The sequence below is a fragment of the Pelodiscus sinensis genome, chromosome 13, assembly GCF_049634645.1.
Source record: "Pelodiscus sinensis isolate JC-2024 chromosome 13, ASM4963464v1, whole genome shotgun sequence".
NCBI classification, from domain to species: Eukaryota; Metazoa; Chordata; order Testudines; family Trionychidae; genus Pelodiscus; species Pelodiscus sinensis.
Genome location: NC_134723.1, coordinates 17618509 through 17640315, shown reverse-complemented (window position 1 = coordinate 17640315; position 21807 = coordinate 17618509). Strand labels below are relative to the sequence as shown.

Sequence of the window (21807 nt, the reverse complement as noted above, 5' to 3'; positions counted from 1 at the left end):
TAAACTGCAGAAAGGGAGGTTTAGGTTGGACATAAGGAAAAACTTCCTAACTGTGAGAGTGGTTAAATGCTGGAATAAATTGCTTAGGGAGGTTGTAGAATCTCCGTCTCTGGAGATATTTAAGAGCAGTTTAGATAGACATCTATCAGGGAAGGTCTAGATGGTACTGGGTCCTACTGTAGGCCAGGGGACTGGACTCTGACCTCAAGGTCTCTTCCAGTTCTAGTGTTCTATGATTCTACCATTTCTTTACTCCTCCACCAATTCATTTGCCTCATATTAGTCACATGTCATGTCTATTCACTCAGCATATCCTTTCTAGCACTTGGGGCTATTTTCTCAAAGGTTGTCTGTGCTGATGCATTTACACGCAGGCCAGGACAATAAATGTGGCACAAGCTTTCCTGGTTGTGGAATCTGCATCAGTAGGGGCGGATGTAAGTGCATAAGTAAAGAGGTTATAGATTTCCTGAGCTCTCCATCTGTTGTGCTATTGCAGTAGGAATGTATGTTAATTCATACATCAATAATACCTATCTGCTTGTGTAATCACAAGTCAAGAAATTAATTCTTGGTTACCCATATGGCAGATGGTCTGGAGAGGCTGATCATCAATGATGTTGTTGCCAAATGGGTAGGTGGCTGCATGTGTTGTAACTATACTGCAGTGTAATTCTGGTACAACCACATGTCATAGATTAATAAAGCAAGTGAGGGTCAAGTGAAATTCCAGTTAATCCATTCTCTCTGCCTTGATGAATTTGAACAGGACGTGCACCTCAAAAAAACACCCATTTCAGAAACAGAGCATATCAGATTTTTCTTTGCTGTTATTAAATCTAGGCTTACATTTTTCACCTGAAGACACGTAACATGACACAGAGTACAGGCAGTCCCCGGGTTACGTACAAGGTAGGGACTGTAGGTTTGTTCTTAAGTTGAATCTGTATGTAAGTCGGAACTGGTGTCCAGATTCAGCCGCTGCTGAAACTGATCAGTTTCAACAGTGGCTGAATCTGGACGACAGTTCTGACTTACATACAGATTCAACTTAAGAACCCCAGGCATCCCCAAGTCAGCTGCTGCTGGAACTGATCAGCGGCTGATTCCAGGAAGCCCGGGGCAGGGGCTTCCTGTAGTCAGCCACTGGTCATTTTCAGCAGCTGCTGACTTGGGGACACCTGGGGCAGAGCAGCTGGGGTGCTGCTGGGTTGGTCCAGTGGCGCCCAGAGCGGCGCTATGGGACCAACCGGCAGCGCCCCAGCTGCTGTACCACAGGCGTCCAGAGCAAAGCCACGGAGCACGGGGGCAGCGGGACAGCCCAGACGCGCCGTGGCTATCCTGCTGCCCTCGGGCTCCGTGGCTTTGCCCTGCTTTGCTCCCTGTCCCCCTGGTCTGCAGACCAGGGGGACGGGGAGCAAAGCGGCGGAACATGCGGGCAGCGGGACAGCCCAGACGTGCCGTGGCTATCCTGCTGCCCTCGGGCTCCGCGGCTTTGCTCTGCTCTGCTCCCCCTCCCCCTGGTCTGCAGACCAGGGGGAGGGGGAGCAGAGCAGAGCAGAGCAGAGCGGCAGAACACGCGGCCAGCTGACAGCCCAGACGCGTCTGGGCTGTCAGCTGGCCGCGTGCTCCGCTCCCTCTCCCCCTGGTCTGCAGACCGGGGGGGGGGGAGCAGAGCAGAGCAGAGCAAAGCGGTGTAACACGCGGCCAGCTGACAGCCCAGACGCGTCTGGGCTATCAGCTTGCCGCATGTTCCGCCACTTTGCTTCCTCTCCCTGGTCTGCCGGAGACCAGGGAGAGGAAGGGCCCCGTTCATAACTGCGGATCCGACATAAGTCGGATCCGCGTAACTCGGGGACTGCCTGTACTTTCACTATCACGAGATGAGGAGCATCTTTCAATTCAAAAGTTTGCTTTAGCTTACTACCTAAGTTCATTGTCAATATATAGTGGAGCTAATCATTTGGTTTCCACCATCAATTATTCATCTTTAAGTTTGAGACAATCATGGGGATCTGGAATTTGAACCGTACATGCAGTCAGATATACCTGGCATCGCTTGGGTCTGTAACTGAAGGAATTTCTTTTTCTTTTTTTTCTTTTTTCTTTTTTGAAAAATAAATGAAAAATATACGTGTGTTATTTCAATGAGTGTATTTTTCAAAAATGAAGGAAAATGAAAGCTGGAGTGAGAGTTTGAGGATGAGGAGGGGCAGGGAGTAGGTGGCTTAGGGCAGAAGGTTGGGAAGAGTAGGGGGGGCTCGGGGCCAGGGGAGGAGGTACTGAAGTTAAGGCAGGTGAGAGGTGCATGACTCAGGGCAGGAGGCTCAGGATAGAGGGGTGGAAGGTCGGGGGAGCTTACCAGGGCTACCCGTGGCACAAGGGTGGTGCTGCTCTGATGGTGACTCCTCCCAAGGAGCCAGGACAGCACTCCCCTGCCAGCAGGGCCCCCAGTTGTCCTTCTCCTGCAGGTTGTCTGGGGTAGGACCAGGCTCCAGGGGGCTGCTGCCCCCTCCACCCACCCCTCCCTAATGCCTCCCTAATGGGGGGGGTGAGACTCCAAGGGCTGTCCCCAGCTTCCAGCCCCCCCCCCCCCCCCCCCCCCGCAGGCTGCCTGGGAGGAGGCCGTACTCTGGGAGCTGTCCCCCCTCCAACACTCCCCCTTCCATGTAGCCTGCAAGCTTTTCACAGGGGAGGTAGGCTGCAGGTTTGCAGTGGAGAGAGCTCTTTACTCGTGTGCTGGCAAGCAAGATGGCAGAGCCCCTGCCCTGCTGGTCACTCTCTTGGTGCTGTGACTGCCCCCAGTGGCCACTTTTAATATCACTTTAATCTCTGTGTGCCTCCCTTTCATGTTCCTCCTCTCTCAGCCCTCTCCCTTTCCATGTTATGGGAAATAGTCCCATTTCTGGTACTTCCCATTTCCGGGCACAACCGAACCCTGACCTTGGTTTAAGTTAGGGTAAGAGGTATAGGCATTATAACTGCAGCTGCGACTTCCTTTAAATAGCACCGGATGTGGCCAAATCCCCAAGTGTGAGGTCTGAATAGAACAGGCAGCTACTGCACATACCCTACCCCCTCACCTCTTTAGAAAAGCACACGTTTTGGGAATCAACAGACACGGGGGCCAGTAGAAAGAATTTTTTGGGGTGGGTGGAAGGAGAAGTAAGATTCAATGCTAGTGTTCCTTTGTTCCGTTCTAATTATGCAAAAGTCTGCAGGACCCTATATTTCCAGTGCATGTAGACATGGGAGATGAAGTTACATGTAGTACATCATCACAATATAGGTTTTAATTTGGGAAACCTCAGACAAACTAATTGCATTTCTCATGATAACCACATATCATGCTGAATTATTCTGTAAAACCAGCTGTGTATGTCAGAATAAAGCTATTGTGGAGAAACTGCTTGAGAGGTACTATAAAAGATAGCAGTGTTAGCCATCTGCTTGGTTGCTTTCTGTGTAGCCTAGGGGGAAAGTACCATATTGGTATCACTGGAATTTAAGTTTTAAAATTATATTTTCTTCACTGTTTATTAGCTATCACAACAGATAAATCAGAACCCTGCAATGATAAGGTAAGCATAAAGCATCTCAGGTTAATAACTCAGTAAGAAATCCCATGACTGTGATAAAACTTTCGTACAACACATTGAGCCAGTTTTCTACTGGTGTAAATGGGAAGCACTTCTGTTATGTAAATGATCATGTAACATGCAGTGTGTCATGATTCCACTCTAGTGGATGCACCATATAAAGAGTAACATTTACTCTACAGCTCCAGTGCTAGACATCTCAGTATCTTGTGTTAAAAGCGTGGGGTGTGGACCATTTCAAATTGGTAGCTCATATCATTGTTAGAAGAAGGAACCTGCTTACATTTGAGAGATATTCTTATAATTGCCCTCGTGTCTCATCCTATTTAGCCTCCTTTTTACAAGAGATTAAACTACACACACAAAAAGAATCAAGGTGCCATAAATGTATTCCATCCTTAAACTATAAATTTGTTGCCCTTCTGTAAGCCTTCCTTTGAAAATGGCAGTCAGATGTGTAATACTAGTTTCCAACTCATCCAGACCTTGCACACATGGGAGGAGCCTGAGTTTTAAAAACAGAAAAGCACTCAGAACATCTTCTAAAATTCCTAAATTAAAATTACACGTAGGAACAGAGTGCTTGGGTTTTGGAAATCTGGCTATTTAATGTGGCGGCAAATGTCAGTCCAACTTCCTAAACTGAGACCTTTCACCTTTTCAAGGCCTAATCCAATTCTACTGGAAGTCAATGGAAATCTTTCCATTGATTACCATAGTTGTTGCACTGGACCTCACAGAACAACTCAATGCCCTAGGAGATTAAGGAAATGTTGCTACTTCAATACGACATGTAATTTCATGTGGCAATTCAAACAGTGCTTTTGGGCCTGATTGGGCCCACTGAAGTAACCGGAGCCTTTCTATTGGCTTCAAAGGGCCCGAGATATTTCATTATATACATTATACCTCATGACTTTTCTGCAGCAAAAATCATATGCAGCATATTGAAAGACAATACACTTGTATCCTATCAACAACATTCAGTGACTGCACGGTTCTGCACTATTTCCTGTTCTTTTTAAAGTAATTACCATGTGTATATCAGTGTACAAAGTGTAGTGGCAGGGAAGTATTGTACCCCGCTCGGCTAATTTAAGTCACGCAACTTTTGGTCTTCTCTCTCCCAAACACTACCAGGCTGGTGTCGTCAGGCTGCAGCTTTCATGGTTGTAGGCTTCTCAAGACAGACTTGCATATACTCAGTGCCACTCTCCACAGCTACTGACCTTCATCAAGCCAGAGCCTTCTATCCTGATCGGGATTGTGTAGATCCTAAATGCTGGGAATTCCACCCCCATCCCCACCCCCGACACACACACGCAACCATTTACCCAGACAGTCACCCAGACAGAAGGGGATAGTTGAGATGAAGGAAGACAGTGCCAGTGTTTTCCTTTGCTTCCCAAGACCCACCACTTAGATGCTGTTCCTGCCTGCCTCTCACCATCACCAGCATTTTCTGACCAGGCCTGGGATTTCATGGAGGCCTAATTTTCCCCTGTAGTTGGAAGTGTCTCCAATGAAGGGGTTCCCCTGGGCCTTCTCCTTTCCCATACTTGCAGCTACTACTTTCCTAGCCTGCCTACCCATGTGGCAGTAAGAGGAGTGAAAGGAGACTGAAAGGGAAAGTTACTATGGCTATGTCTACACTACAATGATCTATTGGAAAAAGGCACGCAAATTGCACTTTGCACTTTTCGGAAGATCTTTTCCAAAATTTGGACTGTCCACACTGGGCCAAATTTTGGAAAAGTCTCCTCTTTTGGAAGAGTCCTTCCTCACAGGAGGAAGACGACAGGGCTTGTGAAAGAGCACGTATGCTCTTCCGCAAAAAAAAAAAAGCAGAAGAGCAGACATGTTCCCTGGATGCAGCAGAATTTTTCCAGAATACCAGAGGTATTCCAGAAAAAACTCATAGTGTAGACATAGCCTATGACACAAAAGCCACAGTCAAATGGATCCAGAGGGTGCCTTTTTGAACCAGGTCTGCACACAGTCCATGAATACCCAGCCTCAAAAGCCTTAATGCATAATAGGAATGTAGGGTATATTCCAATATCTCTATATTTATACGTGCAGTATATTTCCACTGAAATACTTGTAATGATGGGGGAGAAACATGAGGTCTATGTCTATTTGTTCAATGATGCAAACATTGGAAACTAGCTTTCTTCCTGTGGACTCTTGGACTTAATTAGTAACAAAAAGACAGAGAGGGCAAAACAATTCTCCCTGTCATGGACACTTCCTACCTTAACTCATTATGGGAGATTTCTAAATAGTTATCTAAGAGCATGTCTTAGGAAATTATTTCAAAATAACTGACAAGACTATACCCCTCATGTAGTTTTAACCTCTCATAATCTAGCTCCATATCCTTATTAAGTAAATCACAGGGGCCTAGGCTAACTCTCATAACCAAGTTTTAATAAACTGCATCACTAATAATGACCCAAAATGTAAACTTTGCTTCTTATGGACGTCTGTGTTGCCTGTTTACTCTTATTCAGAATTACAGGATGACAAACTAAAGGATAATTAGTAAGACTCTTCTAAGGTGGAGGGACCTACAATGAACTTCATTAGAAGCCAAAGACAACAAACTCTACTTCCGTTATTATAAAAATGTCTGAATCAGAGTGCTGGCTAAGTTCCGCTAACCAAACATCACAGCCTATGTAACTCACTGGTCACCCCAACTGCTCAATCCACAGCATGTGGGAGCCTGCTAAAGCTATCAGCTGGGAGATACTTCATCTTTTAGCTCAAAATGTAGTAGCTCAAGATCCAAGCTTGGGAGACCTGGGATTCAAGTCCTGTTGATGACCCACATGATGATCTTCACTATTCCTATTTATATTGTAGTGATACCACAAAGCCTAATTAAAACTGGGAGCCTGTTTTTTGAGGCACTGGCTAAACACATAAGAGTCTATGCCTCAGAAAATGTACAATCTAGATGACAAAAAAAGACAAAAGATGAGGGCATGCTAACCCTAAATTTCACCTTTTCATGTATTCATTTTTATATATAATGTTTTAGGTTTATATTTATTTCACACTACAAATGCTAAGTAAATGTAGGAGCGGTTGGGTAGGAAGAAAGGAAAATTGTTGGAGTTAGGCAGCGCGTGGGCAGAGGCAGAGTGAATTTGAGGGGGGTCCAGTTCCAAAGGAGGAAGATGAGATGGGAAGGAGGGTCAGCAGAACACACTGCATCAGTGAGCTGGAACTGCCAAGTCCAGCACTGCCAAGTCACAGAACGGGCTGAAAAAGGATGCCGTGAGACTACCAAAGTCCTGTTGGCCAATATGGCCAGCATAAAAGGGACACTGGATGGCCCTAGCTTGCTCTCTGCACATTGTTGTGGCTGGTGTTGGCTTCTTTGGAGAAGGAGTCCCAAGCATCTGGAGATTCCCATAGACTCCTAAAGGCTCCTCTTGTTGAAAGAGAAACTGTAGGTATCTCAGTATACTACCTGGGCCCAGTCCAGTTAGGTCACTGGTCACCTAGGACAGATTTTAATGGACTTAGAAGTTAAAGGCTCCATTTCTCATTACAATATCCCCTTTTCAATTCTGAAAGCAGAGCTTTATAACTAGGCATTGGAAATTTTAAAATTAATTTCTACCATTTCAATGTTCATTCACAGAACGTTTGTTTAGTGAGTTACAGTTCCTAATTAGAATAGTGATAAAATGTAGCCATGTTAGTCTGGTGTAGCTGAAACAAAATACAGGACTATGTAGCACATGTAGACATGTGCTACATAGTCCTGTATTTTGTTTCAGTTCCTAATTACTACATGAACTCCAGCTAGTCAGGCTTATATTTTCTTACTGCACAGATGCCATCTCACAAAACTATATTAAGTAGCCATTCCTTCTAAATACCTTTCGGGATGAGGGGGGAGATTCTGAATACACATGAGAGTAAGCCACTTTTACTGGATTGGGTTTGCCACCTCACCTCATGGAACAATGTTTCCCCTAACTTCAACTACAGGTGCCTGTGGATATGCCAGCTACCTTATGGACACCCTGTGATGGATAAAAGGAGTGCTGGCCAGCACTCAGTGACTAAAGGGTTAAACTCAGGTAGCCAAGAGTGTTGGCAGAAAGCCAGAAGATCCAATGGACTACAGTGCTGAAATTTAAATTGTAAATATATACCTTGCCTGCTCTTTGTGTGAAAGTTCTAAGTTAAGGACTAGAGGGAGCAAGATGCAGTACCTACAAGGAAAACTGAGCATAAGAGTGAATTGGGTCTTGAAGTACAGATCAGCACAGATGGTGAGTGGAGAGAGAAATGTATGTTTAGTGACGATCAGGGCATTTTTCTTTGTTTCGGTTATTTGGTTAAACTTCTCTGTGTAAAATCCTTGTGTTCTCCTCCACCCCTTTTCTATCTAAGTTGTACCCAGAGATACTATGTCGTATGTGTTTTAATCCGATCTTTTCTTCGTTGCTTTGTAACACCTAGCAATCAAGTATATCGTTTTGTTTTATTAATAAGATCACCTTTTTTAAGGTGATGATTTGATTCCTGTGTCCTGGAAGGTAACAGGTGTATGTATTTGCCTGCCTAGCTTGAGAGGTCAGCTATCAAAGACACAGTTTGTTTTCTGTGTTTTCTTTTGTTTGTTTTTTTCAAGCTCTCTTGTGGCAGAAGAGATTGAGGTATCCTTGGGGAAAGAATTCAAATGTTCCTTCCTGTTTTATTCAGGTTTCTTTAAAATCACTTTATGGCAACAGCTTATCTTCCCAAGCCAGTGCATTTGTGTCTCTGGGGAGTTTTTTGTAAGCAGGGCCTAAAGAGGCAAGGTATTTAAGGTCTTTTGCAGGCCTTCCACCTTCTGCACTCAGAGCGCCAGAGTTGGGAACAGCCCTGACACACCCTTGTGGCTTAGGACTCTCAAGCAAAGCACCAGAACACACGCTATGAAAAGCTCAGCTATGCCCATTGTCAGGGCTCGCTGAACCGCGGCGAGCCCCGCTCACCAGCCGCGCTGTCTGGCGATCTGCACATGCGCAGATCGCCCGAACCCGGCTCTTCTGGGTTGTAATCTACTCGCCACGGGCAAGTAGATTGCATTATTTGTCGAGCCCTGCCCATCAGACAGGACTTATTAACACAAGAAAATACTCAAAAAATGTCTCAAAGCTTTGTCAAATCTCTGAGTCTTCCTATGGAGACTAATTCCTACCTGGAGCTTTTCCCTGAACATTCAGGATCCCTGCTGAAGTCTACTCTGCAGTCTCTCTCCTGGAGCTCCCCCAGCTTCTTGCTGCTCTTTGTAGGAGCATCAGCTCCTCCATAGCCAGTTGGCTCTACTACTTAAAGTCCACACTCCCTCTCAGGGCTAATTCTTCTGAGAGGGCCAACTCCAAGCCTGGCCTGTGGCCCTTAAGGGGGCTGGGCATGCTATTACAGTACCTGCCTTCATATGTGAGGCCTCTTTAAATAGCTGCATCTTTATCTTAGCTATTAACATTTTCCTATTTATTAATGAATCACAGATGGGCAACTCCCTCAAAGGCTCTTTGAGAATCTTAATGTGTGTTATACCTGCTGTGCTTTTCTTATTTAACTGTAGCAGGGTATCTGCAGCCTGTCTGTTATCCCTGCAATGGGGATTCATGCAACATTCTGAAATAGTATTTCGGGAAACCTCAGTTCACCAGAGTGAAAGATGAGATAAGCATTATGGAAGCTTTCATCCTAGGGATAAATGGTGTAAGACTTTTATTATCACCAATCCCACCAGTAAAACCCAATCATTTCAACCAGAGATCCATGCCTCTTTATACTCTCTCGGGGCATGTCTATACTAGGAAATTATTTTGAAATAACTACATTCAAAATAATAACTCCCAAAATAACAAAATCGAAATAACTTGTCCCCACTATGGGGGAGAATTGAAATTAGTCCGAGGCAGGGTCTGCTAACATGATTTCAAAATAACTATTTCAAAATAAGCATTATTCTTCATGGAAAGCAGGAGTACAGATTTCAAAACAACCAGCCCATTATTTTGAAATAACAGGTTTGATAGTGTGGATGCTTTGCTTATTATTTTGAAATAAGGGGACTTATTTCAAAATAACTCCCTAGTATAAGCCAGGGCTCAATGTCCCACCTTCCCTTTTCCTAAGATCAGCTATACTTTTAATACAAATGGTCTTGAATATTTACCATCTATAATCAATATATAGCTGTAAAGAATCAAGCAAAAAACAGATGTACAACATGAATCCAAACCTACAAAATGTTGAACACTTCCAAAATGCTGAGCATTTATTTGAAATAGAAGTTAAGGGGGCTCAGAATCCCACCCATAGAAGAACTTAGCACTTTGCAAGAACTGAGCTTTGTTTGAGCAGCTACACTTCCTTCTTCAATCTTCCTAGCTTGTAGAACACATTGATTTGTTATGATGTTATAAGAACATGTTAATGTTAATGGGGTTTGTTCAATTATATGTGCAATAGGCTGAGGAAAAAAATAATTAGATCACTTAAAATGAAATTAGGTTTATAATGGAGAGAACAGTTGGCAAATAACTTTGTTTCATATTTATAGAAGATAACAATGGAGATCTGCCTGAGTCTGGGACCAGAACTTTCCCTGATGTGGCAGGAAAGAATCTGGGACATGACCCAAAGTATAGAATGGGTTTGATGAACTTTTAACAGAGTTCAGATGTCATATTAGATATCTGTGAATGTTAAGTGAAGGGAAATAATGTACAGCCAGTCCCCGAGTTGCGAACGGTCAAGTTACAACCATTCGCATTTACGACCAAAGCTCCCATGGAGCAGTCGTAAAGGCGATCCCCGAGTTATGAACGCGACCTGCGCTTACAAACAGCGTGGTCACTATGTAACTCAATGAGGTCCGAGTTACGAATAAATCAAGTTACGGCCAAGTGTTTGGTCTGTAAGTCATTCGTATCTCAGGGAGAGGCTGTATCTTAAACAATTTAAGGTCACTTGATTTGGGAAAGAAAATATATTCAAAAATAATTGTTATAATGTCATTATAATAGTCAATAGACAAATCAAGGAATTATAGACTATTGGATTTTGTGAGGAATGTGGTATAAGATAGTTGGTATGCAGAAGATTCCCAATGAAAACAATACGGTGTACTTAAGATTAAGATGGTATCCTGCAAAGTTTAATAGATAAGGTTAGGAGTTATAATTGATGGAATGTATAACATAAAAAGCAAAGAAGTATATGCATAGATGAGAACTTTAGGGCACATCTACACAGGAACATTATTTCAAAATAACTAGCGCTATTCTGAAATAACTTAGTTTGCGTCTACACAGCAGGCAGTTATTTCAAAATAATGTCAAAATACTGTCAAGCTGGAGGACTTCTTGCTCTGATGCCTGTAACCCTCATTGCACACGGAATAGGGGAAGTCAGAGGAAGTGTGCTCTATTTTGAAATAAGTTCTGTGTAGACGCTCCCTAATTTGAAATAAGCTGTTTCAAAATAAGATATGCAATTGACATAGATCAATTTGCATAGCTTATTTTGAGTTAAGAACTGTAGTGTAGACACTTGACTACTAGGGATTAGAAGTCAGCATCTGAAGACTTCCATTGTTTATAAAATATTATATGTAAATACAAATACTAAAAACAAAGATCTGGGTCTTCAATAGACTTTTATTGATTTACATCTGGTGAAGTCTGTGGAGCTATGAAAATTTACTCCAGGGGAGGATCTGGCCCTAAACTCTATAATTTGCAGAAGTTACTAAAATTAGAAGTTGAGCAATAAAAGAAAATTAAGAAACGGGAGCAAAAAAGGGGGGAGGAGAATCATCTGTGTTTGAATCATTTATGTGATTGTACCTAGGTATTTTCCAATTTAGAAATAGAGAACCAGATTTTATCCACAGACATGTGAAGTAATTCCTTAAATATTATATTTGCAGCAGGAAAACATACACTATATTCAGTAATCTAAGATACAAATCAATCTGTGATTTTTGCAAATTCTCTAGCTGTAGGGTAATAATCTTTTTTAATCTTTTCTAAATTTTAAAAATAATTTCTTAATATTGACTTTAGGTAAATAGATTACTTGTTTATTGTCCTATTTCATTTTAAGGTTATCTTTCACAAGAGTGGGCAGATAATATATTCTGCTGAAATGCTACAATTCAGTAGATAATTATCTTCTCAAATGACTTGGACACATATGCCAATGTAAAAACAAACAAACAAACAAACAAACACCTAAGGCAGTATGCACTTACCCTTGAAAAGCCAGGCAATAAACAAGATGGTGCATGGGAAATTCTTTGAAATTAACTCTACATAAATTCAGAAAGCATGAAGTAAAGACCTGATTCCTTTAAGTTCTAATTCCCTTTTGTGTTAAAGCTTCATTAGCTTAAACCGAATAGTGCAAAAGGACCTTAATATACAATGTAAATGAGAACTAGGACTCTTGTGTTTAAAGTTACAGATCACTTTTCATTGTATATTTTATTTGAACCAATCAATTGAGAGGAATGACAAAGAACTGGCATTTATGTAATATTTTTGCCAGTAGCCATTGTCTAGGTCATATTACTTCCTTTTAGGTTAATTAAAATTCAGCAAAATATTGTTTCTGGATTCTCTTTATTTGCTCCTTGTGTTCAACAAAATCAGTTTGATTATAGAGAATAAATTTAATACATTTCTAAATGCAGTAAGGAGAATTGGGGTTATTTTCTAAAATAGATACATCTATTATACAGTCACAGAATGCTAATGGCTCCTTTTGGAGAGTGCCTAACATTCCCATTTCAGCTCAGTGCACATTCTGCTTGTTTGGTGCCATCAGAAACGTTTATCTTTCATGCTAGTCATTTCTTAATGTTCTCCACATTGGTTATCTTGCCTGGCAGGCTCCATATACAAAATTGATCAAATGATTTTAAATGGTCTTTTTAGGGCTGCACTGTAAGTAAAAGCAAAATAATAAGCAAAGTAACCCTCCGACTGTACAATTACTCCAGCCCAGTGTGAAAAGTCACTCAAAACCCTCAACTTACCGTTATCCTCACTGATGGAGGCCTTAATCTATTTCTGTCAGCCTAAGCTTGGGCAGTAAGAGACATGACTTACGTTGCCCTCTTTCCACACGGAAATACCCGCCTTTTAAAGAACATGCTTCAGAGCTGAAATGGGTATAGTGTTGTAAGAATGTGAGGCAGAATGCAGCAAGACCTAGCAGCTTGGAGGAGGAATTAGAATCCCTCAAACCTAGGATACAGTGTAGCAATGGAGCTTTTCAGTGGAGCCCATATTTGGCTCCCAGGTTGATGCAGTCGCTGCCTCTATTGAGTCTCCATTCTGCAGGAGGAAATGGGCTGTGAATCCAGGATGGGGAAGATCTGGTAGCCCTACCTCTGCTCCCCCCAAAACTACCCCTACAGTGGGAGCGGTACAAGGACCTTGTAGAGCAGTGATCACCAACCAGTAGATCAGGAACTACTGGCAGATCTTGGAGCCTCTGACAGGTGATCTTGACTGGTTTGGCCAAGAGGCTATCAAATGCTGGCACTTCAACTGCTCCTCCCCCCACTTTTGTGCACGTCCTGCCCTTTGTCTTGGAGCTGTCCCCGACTCCCCCACTTGCTGTGCAGAGCAGGTGAGGGCAGGGCCAGCTCTAGGTTTTTTGCAGCCCCAAGCAAAAAAAATTTTGGCCACCCCCTCCCCTTTTTTGTCCGGGGAGGATCCACACACAAATGCAGCTTGCACGGCTTGTTGGGGGTGCACGTGCAAATGCAGCTTGTGTGGCTTCCGGGGGGGTGGGGCATGTGCTTTAGAGGGATCCCAAACCCCTGGGCATTTTCATCTCCTAGGAGAGCATCAGGAACTCCCCATGTGAGGACAACGGGAGGGCAGGTTCATCCACAGCAAGCCAGTTAAAGACTTCCAAAGCATGCAGCTGTTCACATCCCCTAGTGCTGGAGTCCTGGTCCCACCTCTCACTCTGCAAAGGGATGTTATTATTAGAAGCCTTATAATCACTCAGACTCCAACCCCAATCCATAAGCTGTCCAACTCTTGGTGCCCATAGACAAGAATCAGCCTCACTATACAATGAAACAGTTCAAAGGGATTAAGAGAACTTTTGTTTCAACTCCTCAGCTCAACTGTCCAGAACAAGACAAAAGCGACAAGGAGTCCAGTTGTAAACAGGATGTAAACAGTGGTTCTGGGTCCTTACACTAGTGAACTGGTAGAATTTCTTTAAAAGTTGACAGGAGACATGTTCCATTTAAGTTTTAAATTTAATTCATAAGTTATTTAAATAGGTTATGATAAATTTAGGCCATAACAATTTTTAATTTAATTTTCAAGGCATATTATTTAAACCAAAGCCTATTTAAATGGGATAACAATTCCAATTTTAATAAAGCTCTCCTGCCCCAGACAGGAAGGGACTGGGTCCCAGGCAGGTGGGAGGTTGTCAGGACACAGCACAAGGGGGCTGGGTTCCTGGGCAGGTGTGTGTGGGCCAGAATGCTGCCCCTGGCCATGTGCCGCCCCAAGCACCTGCTTGTTTTGCTGGTGCCTAGAGCTGGCCCTGGGTGAAGGAGAGCAGGGAGTGCTGATGTCAGGTTGTCCCCTCTCACACCCTGTATTCTGTTTCCACAGAACATATTGGGGGGCACAAGGCTTGGGATGGAGGGAGTTTGTTGGCTGCTTTTGAGAGTGGTGCAGGGCCAGGGCAGGGGTGAGCCTGCATTAGTCCCACTGCAGCACCCCCCAGGAGCCACTTGAGATAAGCAGTGTCTAGCTGGAGCCTGCTTCCTGAACTCCTGCCCCAGTCATGAACCCCCCTTCTGCACCTTAAGTCCCTTCCCTAGCCCTGAGCCCCCACTAGACACAAACTCCCTTTGGGTATGTCTACACTACAAAGTTAGTTCGAACTAACGGACGTTAGTTCGAACTAACTTTCCTAGGTGCTACACTAGCGCTCCGTTAGTTCGAACTTAATTCGAACTAACGGAGCGCTTAGTTCGAACTAGGTAATCCTCATTTTACGAGGATTAAGCCTAGTTCGAACTAGCTAGTTCGAATTAAGGAGTGTGTAGCCCCTTAATTCGAACTAGTGGGAGGCTAAGGCTTCCCAGGTTTCCCTGGTGGCCACTCTGGCCAACACCAGGGAAACTCTATTGCCCCCCTCCCAGCCCCGGAGCCCTTAAAGGGCCACGGGCTGGCTACACACTTTGTGCCAGTTGCAAGGCTGCAAGCACCCATGCCAGCAGACCCTGCACCTGCCACAGGATGAGCCAGCCACCCGAGGGCTCCCAGCCCTCCACTGCTCCCCAGGACCAGCCTGGCGGCTCCCAGGAGCCTGCCCAGGGGTGCAAAAGGCGGGCGCCCGCTTGGTCAAGTGCGGAGATCGTGGACCTCATCGAGGTTTGGGGGGAAGCCTCCAATGTCCACTATCTCCGCACTAGCCACAGGAACGCGGCCGTCTACGGCCGCATGGCTGCCAGCCTGGCCGCCAGGGGCCACCAGCGCAGCCGGGAGCAGGTCCGCTGCAAGGTCAAAGACCTGCGGCAGTCCTACTCCCGGGCCTGCCAGCCAGGGGCCGACCCAGAGGTCGGCCCCCACTTCCACGCCCTGGACCGCCTCCTGGGGGCTCATGCCGTCCCTGCCCCCCGGGACGTGATTGACCCCGGGGCAGAGGGCTCGCTCCTGGAGACAGAGGAGGAGGAGGAGGGCTCTGAGAGCCAGGAGCCTGCCACCAGCCTGCCCGGGACCCGGGACCCCCGAGGCACCCCACAGAGCCGCTCGCCTGCGTCATCTGAGGCCGGGGAGGCGTCCACCTGTGAGTACCATCATGTTCCCCTTATGTGTACGGGGGCTGGGGTGAGAGGGAGCCCCGGGACCGTGCGCCTGGGCCTTGCCCACCACGGAGCAGCAGCTGGGGATCCTGCAGGGGCCCTGGCCTTGCAGAGGGGAGCTGGGTTTCACACATCTGGGCCCCTGGGGTAATTGACCACTGTTCTTGTTTCACCACAGCTGCAGCACCTGGCACTGCAGGGGGCACCACCCCGCCTGCAGCAGCCGCCCGCGCCTGGGCAAGCAGGAGAGCCAGGAACCAGGAGGAGTACCAGAGGCGGCACCTCCGGTTCCTGGAGCAACAGCTCCGTCTCCAGGACCACTGGGTCCAGGAGGACCTGAGGCTGTGCCGGAGGAGCTTGGAGACACTGGAGGAGCAGGGCCGTGCCCTGCGAGGCCACCTCCAGAGCCTGCTCGACCGCTTCCCAATTCCTCCTGCTCCCCCTGCTCCCCCTCCTGTTCCCGCTCCTGCTTCCTCCACACACCCCGTCCCTCCTGCCCCACCCTCCACAACCATTCCCAACTAATGCCCCCAGACCCGGAGTGTTGCGAGACAGGAGAGGCAGCCGGACCCCCACCCCTGAGCTTTCCTTTCCCGTCCTCCCTTCCCTCCCCTTCCAGCTCCCTCATCCCAAGTTCATGGACCACCAGCTCCACACCCAGGACCACTGGGTCCAGGAGGACCTGAGGCTGCGCCGGAGGAGTCTGGAGGCCCTGGAGGAGCAGGGCCATGCCCTGCGAGGCCACCTCCAGAGCCTGCTTGACCGCTTCCCATTTCCTCCTCCCCCTGCTTCCCCCTGCTCCTCCTGCTCCTCCTGCTCCCCCTGCTCCCCCTGGGAGTCTGACAGCTGATCTCCTGCCATATTGAGTGAGTTCAGCAGCTCAGCTCCCTTGGGGTGTTGCCCTGGCCCCTCTCCTGAGCTAATTAAAGCATTGACAGCTCACAGGCTGGAGGGAGATGACAGAGGGCAGCCCCATTTTGACCTTGAGAGGTGACATCAGCGCCTGCCTGATGCCAGAGCTTCAGATGGAGCCTGGCTCCATCCTGTTGGTTTGATCATGTCTGTGACACTTAGTGACATTGATGGGGGCATGAGTTCCCTCCTCCTATGTCTGAACTATGCATCCTACCTGCTGCTCACGCTGCTGATTCTCGCCTTCTATGCAGTGATGCGGCTCGCCAGATCGGAGGTAAGTGGGAATCCTGGAGAGGTCCAAAGGCAGAATCGCTGACAGCTGGATGCAGGAACCAACCAGAGGTGTTTTGAATCCAGCAGGCCTGGATCATCCACACCCAAGAATCCTGATAGAACTGGCTCAGGCAGTCCATGGCCCAGTGCTGTTAATGTTTCATAAATCTAGGGTTGGAGGGAATTCCAGGAGACTGAAAAAGCACTAAAACTGTGTCAATACTCTGACAAGGACAAGAGGTTGATCAGGCTCTTGGTGAGTTTGATCAGGCTCTTGGTAGGCTTGTTAGCCAAAACTAACGGAGAAACTGGGATGAGATTCTACCAATAAAGAATTCAAGGACAGGAATATATTTCCAGAATGTTAAAAGGGTTAATGGAAAAGGGTGTCCCGACAGATAACCCGTATTTCATTTCTGGTTGAGATTACACATTTGGCTGATAAAGATCCCTGCTTAGATGACACAAACTCCAAAGTTCAGACGGTATCAGTTTTCCGAGAGTCCAAGGAGAGAAAGGCCTGCTGTGAACTTCCAGGCTAATTCCCAGAGAGCAACAGCTAAAAAATTTCCTCGAACTAATTCCCAGAGCAGGTAATTTATCAAAATTCCCAATCTTGCTTTTAAAAATGGCCCATAATGACCATTGGTAAAGTATCCCCATTGCTAATTATTATGATTATTAAAATCTGCCCCTTGGTTCTAGTCTGGTTTTGTGTAGCTTTAACTTCCAGCCACTGGACCATGTTACACCGTGCTCTGCTGGGCTGAAAAGCCCATTTGTAATTCTCTGTTCTCCTGGAAGACATTTACAGACTTTTAATCAAGCCACCTCTGAACCTCTTTAAGCTACACTGACTGAGCTCCCAGAGCCTCTCCCTGGAAGGCAGGTTTCCTAACCCTTTCATCATTTCCAAGGCTATTCTCAGAGCCCTCTGCAATTTATGAATATCTGACCTGGTCATGTGCCAATTAAGGCACATTGTGCTCATGCTGAGGAGAAGCACTAGCCTCTCTGCAGCTCCTGGGTCACATGCCTCCCCTTCCTACTGGAGGAACCTCATCCCTGCCACCGCAACCAGCGCTGCTGACCCAAAGGGTCCTCTGTAGGAGAAAGAACATTGCAGGCTCCCTTCTGCAATACCTGTGCACTCCACAGGCTCCTGGCACCAGCAGTGCCTGCTTCTCCTAGCCTTGGATTATGTCCATGACAGCCCATGCGGGTTGTGGTGTCTGCCCTAGGCTGGCTGCAGATCTGCCATGATGTCTCCTGGCGCAGTACTTCCCACAAAGGAACACTTCCCAGGGGCCCTCCATGGCTCTCACCTGATTGCTTTCACTGCCCACCCAGCCTTTCCAAGCTCTCTCATAACCTGTTGCTTTCTCTCCGTGTGTGTCAGGCTCCACTGCAGAACATAAGCCACAGAGACACAAAGGAGCTGACAGGTAAGCTGCCCCATCCCTGCAGCTGTTGTGGCTGACTCGGGCCCCATGCAAAACAGAAAGGGTCTAGTCCCTCTAGGCTGGGAGCTGTGCACTGGCTGGACTGCAGTCATGGGCCATATCTCCAGGCAGCTCAATGTCTCCTTTATGTCTCATTCTGGCAGCTTCCAGATGGCGTGAAGAAGAGCTGGAGGGGGCTTGTGAATCCCTAGGGACATGGTAAGCGATGCCCTCTCCCCCTCTAAAAAGCCTGCCTTGGACCAGTCCCCTCCTCTAGACTGGCCTTCTGCATTTCACCCCCACTCACGCAACTCCCCTGCTCTGACCGATGTACGAGGCGACCAGTTATTCGCCTCTGCACTCGAGCAATTCATTCCCAGAAGCCGCCATCTCAAATCCTCCCCCATGCACCAGACAGTAGTTCACTCCCTTCCTCTAGCATCATGCAGCTGATGGGATGGGGGGTAGATTGTAAGCTCTGGCCTGGCCTGGCCCAGCCCATCTTCCCCTCCCAAGAGGGGAGAAAATGCTTCGTGCAGGCTATTCAGGGTGAAAGGGACATGGCAGCTTTCTGTAATGCCCCCTTCCCAGCAGCATTTGAGACCTGGACCCTCATCCCTGCAGCACAAAGCAACCATTAGCATTGAAAAAGAGGCTCCATTATTTGGGAGCAGTAGTAGGCCATTATACTTTATGTTGACACACTGCAATAGCTGAGATATGACATATGCTGCCAGGAGGATAGATGTTCACTTTGCCGCAATTAGCCTAGGCTCACCTACCAATCCAGCTAATTACACCTCTCTGATCTCTCTGTTCCCAGCAGCCATGAGCCACTGGAGAAACTCACCCTGGGTCACTGCCTCTGCCTCGTGGAGGAGAGGATACAGTATGTGGCCAGGCACCTGGATGAAGTGCTGATACCGTAAGGCAATGCACGGGGGGGACCAGACTCAGGAGGATGCTGGGGGCTGGTGGAGGGAGGGAGTGAATGCAGAAAGGAGAGGACAAGGAAAACCAGACATTCCAAGATCCTAAAATATCAGGGAAAAGCCTCCTAAGAGTCTTCAGCTTCCCAAATTAGGAGCCTGTGACAGGGACATTAGGGCGCATCCAAAATTCAAAGCAAAGAGAACAAACTAGGGCTGGGACAAGCATCAAACCCATATGTACAGCAGGGTCCCCCAGCAGGTGGCTGTCTGGACCCGCCTCCTGCTCCCCATGAAAGGCACAGCCATCGGGTGATAGCCTGCGAGGGGGTGTCCCCCGCCACTGGACTGGAAGGTTCAGGGGACCGGGCAGGCCTAGGAACTCCCCAGGCTGCCTTTGGAGGAAGAGTCAGGCAGCAGGGAAGGGATTGCAAACAGGCTCAGCTGGGCAGGAGGAGGCGAGCCTGATAGAGCCAGGAAGGTGGTGACAGAGAAGGGCTGCTGTGGGACGGGTGCCAGCCTTGAGAGCCAAAACCAGGGAGTGACCCACACCAGAGAACCAGTGACTGGTGCAACTCAGGACCTTCTGGTGGGAAGGGCGGGTCCTCTGCCGCAAGGGGATTGTCCGAACGACTGTACAGAATGAAGCCGTACGAGTCAGTTGCCCTGATGGTGAGAGGACTAGGAGCGAGAATGTACCTGGGAGTCACCGTGGACGAATGGGGGACTGTGCAGAATCAGTGCCCCAAAGGAGCTACAGCAAGACTGTGAGGCAGCTGAACCCCGCCCAAAGGAGCCATATTTGGGAAGAGAGCTGAGGGGAAGTGAAGGTGGAAGTGCAAGCAAAGGAGCATGTTGCAGAGGGAAGTTATCCCCTCCAAGGGGGATGCCAGAGTTGCCACTCCCACAGAGGAGATCTGCGAAGCATCAAAGCAAGATCCATGCCTGCTGGGGTCAGATTCCCAAAATTTAACTGGACTGTGGGTAGCCCAGGCAGTTTTAGTTGGACAGATTCCTGGAGGTTGGATCACGTGACATAATCTCTAGGTAAATCTTCATCTTTAAATTCTTGAAAGCTCCAGGGCATTCCTGGAGCTATGGAAATCCCAAACCCAGTGAGATGAGGTGAGGGTAGTTCAGCGCATTTCTACAGGACCTTCGGGGCAGGTGATAGGAGAGGACAGACAGGCCAGGAATGATAAAGGTGCTCTGAAGCTAAGAACCCAGGTTCCTAACTCAGAGGTGTCCCATCTACAGAAACCCGAGCACCTGAAGAGGGATTGTCCCTGGAAGCAAGAGTTTAACCCAGACTGTGTGTCCACCCCACCCCACAAGGGAAGGGACTAAGTTGTCCCTGTGGCCAATGAATCCTACAAGGTGCACCTGGAGGGAGGGACAGGAGCAGGGGAGGGATTGCGAACAGGCCCGGCTGGAGGGAGTAGGCTGGGCTGATAAAGCCAGGAAGCTGGCAGCAGAGAGGGGCTGCTGCTGGAGAGTATAGGGCCTGCTTGGGCAGAGGGAGGAGCTTACAGACCTGGCACACCCAGCCTATGTATGGGGTGGAACCAGAAGTGGTAGGAAGAAGTCCAGGGATGGAGCGGTGGCGGCTAGACCAGGATAGCCCAGAACAGGGGTAGAGAGAGTGGGCCCTACTAGCAACTGACGTTATAGCAAGGTCCAGCAGGGCAGGGAGAGGGAAACCTGCCTGGGGCACCATAGGCGTGAAAAAGGAATCAAAGGGATGCACCATGGAAGAGGCCAAAAAGCTGAGTCACCTCACCAGGGAGCTGAGTCAAGAAGAGGCCATTGAATGAGAGAGGAGCTGCAGCCCGGAAAGAGAGAGAGGATGTGATGGTGTGCACCAAAAGGAGGGGATGAACTGTTCTGGAGTCATCAGTCAGAAAAATGTCACGTTCAGTTTGACCCCCACCTGCCAAATAATTTTTGTGTAATTCTAACACATGGGATCAAATTCACCCTTTAAGTCAATAGAGTGCAAATGGAGTTACAACTTGGCCCATTAACTTTTTAATTAATGCAAGCACATATATAAAGAGTGGGGAGGGAGCATAATGAAAGATATCCTTAGGTTTTTCAGAAGAACAGATCACGATAATAGGGTTTGACTATTGTGAGCATTAATACTTCATGTGAAGAATCCACTGTAAGTGACTGAAATCAAATAGAAGACAGTAAGGGAAGGTTTCCTGACATATTCCTGATCTGGATGCCACTTAACTCCCTAATGTAGATCAGGGCTATATCAAAATAACCTCCCTTATTTCAAAATAACAAGTAGAGCGTCCACACTACCAACCCCACTAAAGAGGCTGGATTCATGGAACCACACAGCAGTGCTGCACACAGCACAGGGTAATGCCCACACTCAGACAGCATTTTCTCTCAGTCAAATGCAGCAATGCAGACGAGACTGATCCCATGCATGGGAATCTGCCAGGGGGGATAGAAGTTCCCTCTCTGCAGGATACTGCCAGTGCCAGACCTGGCATGTGCAGGACTGAGGAAGAAGCCGAGCCGCTCCATCCCCTGCTCCTGTGTGCAGGCTCCTGACCTGGCTGGCACCTTCCTATGCCTGCTTGTCCCCAGTCTGTGGGTGTCACGATGCTCCCCTGGGACTTCTGTGCCCCTGCAGGAAAGTGCCAGCTATCTAGGCAACATACAGCCTTGCTTGAAGCACATGGCCATCGTTTGAACTGAGACCTTCAGTTCAGAGATTAGGGCTAGGCTTTATGCGCAATGCCTCCTAGGGT

At 47.3% G+C, this 21807-nt stretch overlaps 1 long non-coding RNA gene across 1 annotated transcript in view; it reads right to left on the bottom strand.

The window, feature by feature from the left end:
- The window catches only part of LOC102454075 (uncharacterized), a 34339-nt gene extending 17356 nt beyond the window's left edge, over positions 1–16983 (bottom strand). Inside the window, exon 1 of the long non-coding RNA XR_332564.4 lies at positions 16607–16983. This is a non-coding gene — a long non-coding RNA (uncharacterized LOC102454075). The remainder of the gene's footprint in view (positions 1–16606) is intronic.
- Between the last annotated feature and the right edge of the window lie 4824 nt (positions 16984–21807).